The 10,840-nt window shown below is 38.4% G+C and overlaps 1 long non-coding RNA gene across 1 annotated transcript; it reads right to left on the reverse strand.

The window, feature by feature from the left end:
- Nucleotides 1–5,081: 5,081 nt before the first annotated feature.
- LOC118659741 lies at nucleotides 5,082–6,583 on the reverse strand. Its single transcript, XR_004968693.1, has 3 exons — nucleotides 6,526–6,583; nucleotides 5,839–5,977; nucleotides 5,082–5,242 (listed from the first exon to the last, which is right to left on the reverse strand). It is a non-coding gene; the product is annotated as an uncharacterized LOC118659741 (long non-coding RNA).
- Nucleotides 6,584–10,840: the final 4,257 nt, after the last annotated feature.

Genomic DNA, 10,840 nt, shown 5'->3' on the forward strand with positions numbered 1-10,840 from the left:
TGCAGGAGCTGTCCCCTGGTGGTCAGTGTGTTCCCACAGGGGGAGCTCTGCCCAGCCATAAGCCAGGCTGATGGCTGCCAGTACAGCAGTGGTGGCGGGAGCCTCTCCTGCCTCCTCAGCAGCACTAAGGATATCCAACTGCAGCTTAGGTCTGCTCCCTACTGGTAATTGGCATCCCCCAAGGGCTGCCGGGCTGCCAGAGGGATGCCTGACTGCCAGCTTAGGCCCGATCCCCGAGGGAGCAGGCCTAAGCCAGCATGTGAACATCCTCTGAGGGGTCCCAGACTGCGAGAGAGCACAGGCCGGGCTGAGGGACCCCCCTGAGTGCACAAATTTTTGTGCACCAGGCCTGTAGTTCTTTAATAAAAGGTGATCTACATATTCTATATCATATAGATTTTAAAATATTTTTGAGTGTCCACATATGCCAGAGATTGTGCAAGACTTTTGAGGAAATAACATTGTGCGTAAAATATGGTCCTGGTTTCCACAGGCTTGTCTTCCAGTACAGATGAGTAACATTATAGGCAGGATTGAAATAGAGCTGTCAAGTTGCATTGTTAGGGTTTTTCAGCTGTCATTTTGAATCAGGTCATTCACATTGGTGGAGACCGAGCTTGTATATTGTGAGATGTCTTAAAGCATCCCTGCCCTCTACCCACTGGACACCAATAACACCTTCCAGTTGTGACAACCCAAGATATCTCCAGATAGTGCCAAGAACTGAGTTAAAAATCACTTGCAATTTTCAACCACTATATTAGATGGAAAGTCCTAGGTATATTTTGCTAATGAATATAACTTCTAGTTGGAGAAACCAAGTAAAGTCCATGGAAGAAAGGGTGGCTGATATGAATAGGTTGAGAATAAGAGAGAAATTCAGGACCAGAGAAGATAATAATAAAGTGGCTAAACTGTTGATGGGAAGCCAAGTGGATAAGTATGAATTATGTTCCAGAGTCATGTAGCACGGGGTGGTTCGTAGAGAAAAACTGATAAAGTAAAAAAGCAATTAAATTATGGAGGTCCTTGGATATAAAATAAAGAGAGATGGTTTTCATTTTGTAGGGTGGCCATTTGCACATAGAAGTGAAATGAATAAAGCATCATTTTGGAAATGTTAATATGGCAGTTCTGGGCAGAATGATTTAGGCAAATAAGAAAGTTTATTTTAGGTCTGGGACTCAGTTAAGGACATAATTTGGCAGAAATTGGAGAATATATTTGTGAGAGATGTATTTCCCAACATGGAATGAGAGAAGAAAAACGAGTGAAGAAGTCTATAACTTGCTTCTATGTTTGATCTCATAAATTGTTGTTGAAATTGTTTTCTCGTAATACAGCTGACACTTTATAATAGAGCTGATGGGCAGATGTGCCCAGATTCTCTGGGACTCCATGAAGTGGAAAGTTATAACTGACGTTGCAGAGTTGTGAAAACAAAGATAATATCATTCTCAAAAACAACTCTCCATTGACATAGAAACTAGGAATCTAAGAGTTTAAATAATGTCGTTCAAGAAAATTATTCAAGTATTCTAAGGGGTTAAAATGTATGCTTAGCAAATTTACTCTTGATTGTAACTACACTGTTCATTTTCTCTTAAAAGATTTTCTATCCCTTTGTACATTAAAACCTCTCACGCACAGAATGGCCTGGGGTAGGGTGGGAGCTAGGTAGAGGGGGACCAGGGGAGGGAGGAATGGGGGATACCTGTAATACTGTCAAAAATAGATTTTAAAAAAAAGATTTTAAAAATAAAAATAGGGAGAAGAAGAAGCAACTGTGAAATAGAATGTCATCACTTCCCCTTCACCCCCACATCTTCCATTCTTGCCCAAATCACCTCTGACTTACTAGTAGATCTAAGAAAGGAGCATTTTCTGAAATCACAGAGACTTTCTAACACTTGTTTGCCAACAGGCTAGTATACTTATTTTAGAAACTCTTAAGCTTCCATTTTTTAGATTATGACACCAAAAAAATTTAAAATGTTGGTAGACACCAAAAAATTAAAATGCACTCTTTGAAAAACGTAGAAGCAGGGAAGCAATAAGAGACTAACTGAATAGAAAGAAATGAACACCTAGGGAAACCATTGGAAAAATTTAATCTCAGGCACAAAAATCCTGATTTTGTTAAATAAGCAAACTCTAGTTTCATAAGCAGGGAATTAAGTATTGGTGGAAATTCAAGAGAGGTTTTTTTGTGTTTTTTTTTTTTTTATTCCTGTCAGCTAGATATAAAATAGATGATAATTGGAAGAAACTTGAATAAGTGAAACAAGGTAAGAGGCTGCTGCAGTAATCCAGATGTTGCTCATTTATCAAAAGCAGTTTCTAAGTATCCTCTGTATTAATAGCACTTTATGAGATACAAATTAATGCTTACTTGAACTAGGGCAGTGACTATAGAAATGGAAATGTCCTACTGAATATTAATAAAATGACAAAACCGGCTCAGTGCCCATTTTTTTCTTGAGGTTGTTATTCCTACACTTATCAGACTTTACATATTTGAAACAAATCCATACTTTGGGGATGTTTTCCTGAAATAAGTTGCATTAAGAATCATGGGAAGAAGTTTGCTAATAGTTGCCAATCAACTGCCTGTCAGTCTGTACCGATATGATATATTTTCTGAGTTAAACAGCACCGAGTGCTAAAGATGAGGGGGAGGGAAAAAAGTAGGGAGCAGTGCCACCCCTCCAGGTTTTAGCAAAGGCTCTATTTCTGTCAATCACCAGAAAATTAAAATCCTTCCTGGTCCTGCAAGAATGTTTTTAGTGAGTGAGAGTGTGTTTATGAAAAGAAATGAATGAACCAAATGGCCACAATTATTGATTCTTTCTGCCCTTGTGGCTTTAGACTAGAAGTGGTTTTCAAGGGTCCCAAAAGCTATTTCCAATCCCCCCCCCCTTAATTTGATCTGCAGCATTATGGATGCCCTCAATCTAGCCACATCTGATCTGTTCCATCAGGCCATTGGGAGTGACTGTCAATTAATAAAAAGACTGCATTTAAAAGCCCTTTTCATCTTTCTATATAATTTAAAATGTACATTGAGCTACATAAAAAGACAAAACACCTGGATTGTCACAAAACTAAATTTTAGCCCCACTTCTGACTGTGGCTTAAAGCATGAATCTAAAAAAATCTAAACTATCAAAAAATCTAAAAATGTCGTTGTGGTTGAGAAGTAAAACCTCTCAGTCATTCTCCTACCTTATCAACATAATATTCACCATTGGAAATGTTTAAGTAATATTAATTACAATTAAATGGCTTTTGGTAAGTTATAGAACTGTTAAGTGCTATAAATGAGTCTTCTTTTATGTAATATGAGTATCTCGATCTATAAATTAATATATACTCTTTTTATAAAGAACTGTCCCTGGCTCAGGGTTTGTTTCCTCAGTCCAATATTCTGTAAGCCTTTGTTGATAACATGTTATGTGTTCTGTGCCGTACAAGGGACTGGGCACATGGGGGTGTGTAAGACGGGGATCCTCTTTCTTCAGGAGTTGATAGTCTAGGAGAAGAGAGACAATTAACCTGGTACATGCAGAAAATGTAAAAAGTACTACCATAGAGATGAGCACTTAGGAGAATATATAAGTCAGAGTAGTAAGGGTTTTGTCTTGTAATGATGTTTGTTTCCTTTTCCCAGTATATTAAAAATCCTAACAAAAACCTTAGCAGTTTCCTATGCAAAATGGCAATGTGAACATGTGGCTTCCATAAACTGTTGAATATTCTCACAGTAGTAAAAGGCTTGAAGGGATCTTCAGTAACTACAAGTTTCATTTACATAAATTCATCAGGTATTTTCCATATTTTGACATTCCTAAGAACCCTTTTAAAACCTACCACATTTTGTTTGGGGAGTATCTTTCCAAGTCAAAATTCTTGTACTTTCCCCACTCTGTTTCTTTCTCGATTTTCCCCTAAATAAGTCGAGAAGCATTTATTTTCTGTGGCTGGTAAATATGATTTATCGGCTTTTGGAAGAAAAAAGAAGAAAGAAACACTGAAAAACCTGTGGTGCATTTTCTGCTTCAGTAAATGGGTCACACTTTGTCAAATTCTGACTATATTAAGCTTTTGTGAAGTTCTGTTTTTCTCAAATACTAGGTTGCTGCATTGGATATCGAAGGGCAATTTATTTTGTTCTAAGTAGGCTTTTACTCAGTTCATTTTTTTTTTACCTCAAATAATGAATACTTCAGAAAAGATAAATCAGATAAATTAGAATGCTAAAAGAAGGAGAATATTATTTTCATTTACATTTGGGCAAGTGCACGCTGCCCCATATTTGGAGATGGTTATTGCAAACTGAGACTTGTAAGATACTGACTTGTTAATTTTCTTGTGGCAGTGATGAATTTGAGGTGATCCATCTCTGAGAAAAATGGCCCTGTCAGAAAGTAGCTTCTATGAACAGAAAGATCAAAATTTGCCATCCTCATAGAAACTGAACCTAAATCATAGCCACCAACAATTATTACTGCATACAAATAAAGGTAGAGAGTAGATATAATCAAGAGTATGCCATTCACAAATGACTGCTTAAATGTTTTTAAATTGATCTGAACATTTACTTTTTGATTCTAAACTATTTTTCAAAATTGTCTTGCTATCACCTTGTTAGGATGAGTATTTCTCAATTAAAACGATAGCATACAATACACATTCAAATGCAAGATACATTTCTGTTCTAGTAAAGTGCCCAGCACAATGTCTGGAATATTATGTGTTCGTTAAATATTTTCTCTCTCCTTTTTTCCATTTGTCATGATAAACTACTTTAAGTTGGCTTAGTTATCATCTCATATGAGGACTAACCCCAGTGCAAAATAAACCACTCTTTTCCAAAAATCACTTGGTATTAAAATAACATTTACCAATTATTAGGTATGTTAAAATTTGTTTTCACTCACACATTTATACTGGTCATGCATTATTTGGTGCCAATCTTTTCACAAACATAGTCATTCTTGTTTTATTTTAGAACATTTTCATAATGCTGCAAAGCAAGAAGGGCGGCAACGTTAAAGGAATAGATAAGTGTGTAAGTGGGCATTAATACCTTCATCTTGAACCAGCTTCACCTTCTCTTTTTCAAATCCTCTGTTTACATCTCAAGAGAGTTTCATAGTCCTGAACAAGTTATCATTTGGGTGCTCCTGTTGATTGATTCATGGCTTTCTTCTCTCCTCTAGTTTCAATCAAATGGTCATCCCTGAGCAGAAAACATTTGAGAAAAACTTGGAACTCATACACACATTCTGACAATGTGTGCTCTTCCCCATGACCAGCATTCTAGGTCTTCATTGCTTCATACTTAAGTTGTTGATAAAAACAAATTATTAGCCTACTTCCCTGCCTTCAGTCTTCCTTTCACCTAATTGCCCTACTGACAGAGAGCCTTAGAAACATTCCTGCCATATTATTGCTTCCAGTTTAACATCTCAAATGATCCCCCATTTCTATCAAATAAAATTCCCCAGTTTGATATTCAAGGCCCAATACAAACTCATCTTTGAATGCCTCTGGTTTATGACTTGTCACATTTCAACAGATAGTCCTGTCCACAAAGTCACAAACATATATATTTAATATTTAAACTTGTCTCAGCCACTACTTTTTAAAAATGCTTTCTGTCCCTTCCCACCTGTCCCTGATGTGGGTGAGGTATGCCTCCCCTCCTAGAGTACCTTCAGCAAATACAACAGAGAATGGAACAAACTGTATTGTCATTTTTTGCTTGTCGGTATCCCTTCATTAGGATGTAGGTATCTTGTGGGCAGAAATATGTTCTATGCATCTTTCTCTCACCTTATAAACTTGCATCAAAGTTAACTTCTTTGAAAATAGTAAGATGGTCATAAAAAAAGGAAGAGATGTGACTTGGAGCTCCCAATATGAAGCTGAAAATAATTTGTTTCTAAAGCAATACTGCTTCTTACAGAGGAGCCTAAAAATCAAGAGAATCAAGAGACAAATAGTCAGTATATGCAGAATTCTGAAAGTCTGACATATGGATTCAGCACTCAAATCAGTTGCCAGGAACATGTACCAAACTCCAGGATATTGTTATCTGGGACTGTTTATGTCCTCCATACACAGAGCCCCTGTTCTTCCCTCTGGATGACATAATTAGATCTGTTCCCTGCTTGCCTCTCTTACCACCATGCCCTGGCCACTCTCTTCTCTGGTCCAATATCTGAGGATCCCTAAGACAGAAAACTCATTTCATTAATACCTATTCTAACACTTCTTCATTTTAGGCATCATTTCAGAATTTGCTCTGCAAGCATGCACCACACTGTTGTTATAATACAACCTTTTACTGCATGTGAGAAATTTCCTAAGAAGCATTTCTCAGTCATGTCCCTCTGGTTTGGTTTCAGGTCCTTTCTTCCAAAGACAATCCTGTTCATCATGGAAGACATTGGAACCTCCAGTAGTTGGAGCTGAGGGTCTTTATCAGAAAGCAATCATTCACCTCTGTTTTAGCCCTACCTTTCATTCCTGATATCAACTGTGGTCCAAGTATGATCTTCAGTAACCAGACCCTGCCATACATCTGTAAAATTTGAAAATAAACAAGTGTTTAAAATATGTACATGTCTACATTTATTTCTACTACTCTGATTTTCTTGTAAGCTAAACATAATGCTTAACAACTCATTCAAGAGGCAGGAATATGACAGTAAAAAATAACTGAACTTCTCAGTCACCATCGCACGTTATAGACCATTATACCATTACAGAAGTACATAGTTTTGTTATCCCTTTGAGTTGACAGGAGTTCCTACTGTTTTTAAATATGTATTGACCTGCAAACCTACAAATGGTGGAAAGTACTATTTGAGAGAAACCATTAACTGAGATGTAGGAATATGAAAACACTGCAAGATTATATTTGACAAAGCAAGATGTGTAAAAATGTATTTCCACTGGCAGTAAGTAAAAATAATGTGGAATCTTACAAGGCAATTTGAAATTTATTAGATAAGACTTCCCAGAGAAGTAAGTTTTCACAAATCCTTTTATCTTTATTTTCAAACACATTCATCTTTGTTCACAAACTAGATGTGCTGGTCTTTGAAATCCAGCTTTATAACATCCCAGTTTTATTATGAATCAGTCACTTTTGGAACATATAAACTTCTTTAAAACAAATGTAGACCAAATGCCCCAGAACTCACTTGCCCAAAGGTTTAGTGAACTCCCTTTAGTCACTTCCACAATTTTATTTTTTAAAAGGTTGTGTTTTCTCACAACACAGACATTTCTTCCGAAGGCATGTCTCCTAAATGAGTGCTGAATTGTGTATCCATCTTGATTAGTCAGACTGGAATCTTGTTTTTCTTCTCTTTGCCACAAAATAAGAAACTTAAAGAATTCCAATATTTAGTCTTCATTACATGTGGGTACGCAGGTAGTGTAAGGATACTAGAATATGCCAAATTAAGGATTGCAAAGCTGCCTAAAAATGCTGTGTTGCTTAAACAATGTTTGAGGCATGGTTTCTTCCCTGTTTGGAAACAGTGAGGGCTGCTGTATTATAATTATTGGTTCATTTTCTGCTTGATTCCATGGTGGGAAGTGTGAGCCTTACTGACTTTAGAAATGCAGATGAGAAAAGTTTAGATTAGAATAAGTATATGAAAAAAAATCACGCCTGTCTTGTCAAAGAAAAACAAATGAATATTAATTTCTCTGTAATTCTGGCTAATAGCAGGACAGTAAGGAAAATATAACCTCTGAAACTTCAAAGACATTAAGTTATTGGGTTGATTAGAACCACTTCTGAATTAGGAAGTTATTTTCCTCATCTTCATTGTGTATACAGATCAGACTTGGTTGCCTGTGATGATTAGACAGAATAAAAGAAAATCTATGTAAAAACTGAAAAGTTTATGCATGCTTTGCATGTTAGTCCTTGAGCTCACAGAAAAAAATAATTATCACATTGGCCTGTTTTCAAAACACCTTGGGATAGTTTTCCAAAGAACCAGGAAGGATAATGCATGCAACATGTGCTAAGAGAATTCGGAGGTGAGAGCAATCCCTGAGGAATGGAGAAGTACAAGAAGGCTCATGGAGGTGGAGCTGAGACAGTCGAGGGCGAAATGAGCATTTCAGATACACAGTTTGTTCAATGGAATGGAGATGGACCCATATTGTTTGGGAGCAAAGTAATTAGTAAAGTAATTGGGTTGAAAGAGAGGATTAATTTATGGAAGTAAGAGAAGACAGAGGTGAAGAGATATGTAGGGACCAAAACAAATAAATGAGTGTCTGCTATTTGAGAGGTGTACTGGGCACTAAAAAGACATCTCTGAAAAAGGTGTTTGAGCTTGAGGGTAGGGTAAAGGAGATAAATTTGACTGAACAAAATGGTATAGATTGCAATGAAAATAGACCAGTTTAAGTTGTACTGAACTGAAGGAGATGCATGTGAAAGCTGTTATGAAGGAAAAAGAAATTGGACTGAATGGTTGAGAATGTGGGAAGAGAAATAGAAAGTTCAGCAGGTAAGTTGGTTGGCTGTCAGGGGGAATTATGTTTTGCTTTAGGATTTAAAGAATGTGCAATGCAGTTCTAATGCTACCAGCCCACGTTCAGCCAAACTTCATGGGTTAAGGGCACAGTCCCCCACAAGACTGCCCTCACTTCAGACTCTAGCCTCAAACTCTAGTGTTCCCAGATCACCCACACTTGGGACCAACTGGCTACAAATTTGGGAGTTTCCTCAGTTTTATAATTTGCCAGAATCATTCACAGAATTCAGTAAGGCACTAATCTTTATTATAGAGGATAAAAGTTAGGACCAGCCAAATGAAGAAGCATATACAGGGAAAGATCTGGAAGCCTTCCAAACATGAAACTTCTGTGTGCTCAGGGTGTATCATCCTTTCAGCATATCAGTGTGTATCACCAGCCAGCCAGCTCATTAAGCATCACTGTGCAAAAGTTTTATTGGAGTTTCATTACAGAGGTATGATGTTTTTTTCAATTATTTGCTATGAAATTAAACTCAGTCTCCAGCCCCCTTCCTCCTCAAAAGTCAGGGTGATATCACAGGACTTAAAGTACCAAACCTTTAACACATGATTGGTCTCTCTGCCATGGCCAGTCTCCATTCTGACCACTCTTGTGAGCAAAAACTATCTAGAGGCACTCCATGAGTAATCTCATTAGCATAAATTCAGGTGTGGCCCAAGAGGCCCACCATAAATAACACACTCCTATCACTTGGGAAATTCAAGGATGTAGAGGATCTCTCCTGAAAACCAGAGACACGGATGCAGCCAAATTCTTTGTTACACAATAGAATGAGTTTGAAGTAACTCTAGGTTCTTTCAGGCAGAATCTCTGGCAGACAGTTAAAATGTCAAAACAAGCTGGAGAGAAAGAGAAAAAAGGACTAGAAAGGTGACTTTGGCCACAAAGTGAAAGGTCAGTGTTCATAGTTATTCAACAAGGGCTTCAGTTGGGATATGAGTCCTTTGCAAGAGAATACACATCAGAAAGCAACTAAAACACATGTAACTTATTTGTCTAAAGAAATCAATGCTTAGCCTGAAGCTAACATTAACTTGAATAGAAACAATTCTTCCTGCATCTTCTCTGATAACCAGATGTCTAAAATACGTATCTTTTACAAGCATATCAAACAATCCCTAGAGAAATGTGATAAAAATATGTAAATCCAAAATTGACAGAGCAGTGACTTAAATACTTCATTCTTGTTCAACAAATGCAAAAGTGATGAGGTAAGCATCACTAATGCTCACTTGCTCTTCAACATTGTAAACCAAATGACTGAGTTCCTTAAGAACAGACAATGTTTTGTTCAATGTGCTGTAGAAAATGAAACAGCAGAAAACAAAACAGGAAAAAAAACACTTTTTGCCTTCATGAAGCTTACATTCTAGTTGGAGAAATAAATAATAAGCCATACACACACACACACACACACACACACACACATATATACACTAGAAGCCCAGTGCACAATTTTGTGCATGGGTGGGGTCCCTTGGAGTGGCCTGCGGGGATTGGGCCCCCGTTTGCACCCTTAGCCTTGCAGCCCTGCAGCCCCGCCTGGCACCCCGTCATGGCCTGGTGTCGCCCCCTCCCCTGCTCCACCATTCCGCCTGTGGGGCGATCAATTGGGGCCAGGCTCCCTGTCTGGCTCCCTCAAAGGCTGGGAGCCAAGCAGCGGTGGCATCAGGGGGTGGGGACGGCTGGTTGCCATATGCAGGGTAATCAGCGGGGCGATCAGGGCCCCCGCTTGCACCCGCCTTGGCCTGGTGCCACCCGCTCACCTGCTCCACCATCTTGCTGTGGTCCCACTCTTATTGGGGCCCATCTGGGCCAGCAGCACCTCCACTGCCGCCCACTGCCAGTGCCATGTCGCTGACACTCACCATGTTCTGCGCCACCCCCTAGTGTTTAGTGCATGTCATAGGGAGCAGCCGAACTCCCAAACTCCCAGTCAAACCATTTGCATATTAGGCTTTCATTATATAGGATAGTTAAGGCATTAGAGAAAGAGCTAGCTATACATGTGGGAAAACAACCTAGGGTCAGTTACATAGATGTCAGCTGATGCTCACTAAAAGGGCTGCAACTTCCTGAGTGACAGATATATCTCAAAAGGCTTAGCCACAATAAGACCAGTAATTGTTTAACAAAAAAGTGTCACAAGAAAATCAAAGTATTTTCAAAATTCCTTTAAAAACAATCCTCTTCCCTGAAAACTGGCCACATATGCCTGCGTCCTGAAAAAAACACCTCGTTCTATGTGTAATGGTAGACTGAA

This window comes from Myotis myotis, unplaced genomic scaffold, assembly GCF_014108235.1.
Source record: "Myotis myotis isolate mMyoMyo1 unplaced genomic scaffold, mMyoMyo1.p scaffold_m19_p_7, whole genome shotgun sequence".
Lineage (NCBI taxonomy): Eukaryota > Metazoa > Chordata > Mammalia > Chiroptera > Vespertilionidae > Myotis > Myotis myotis.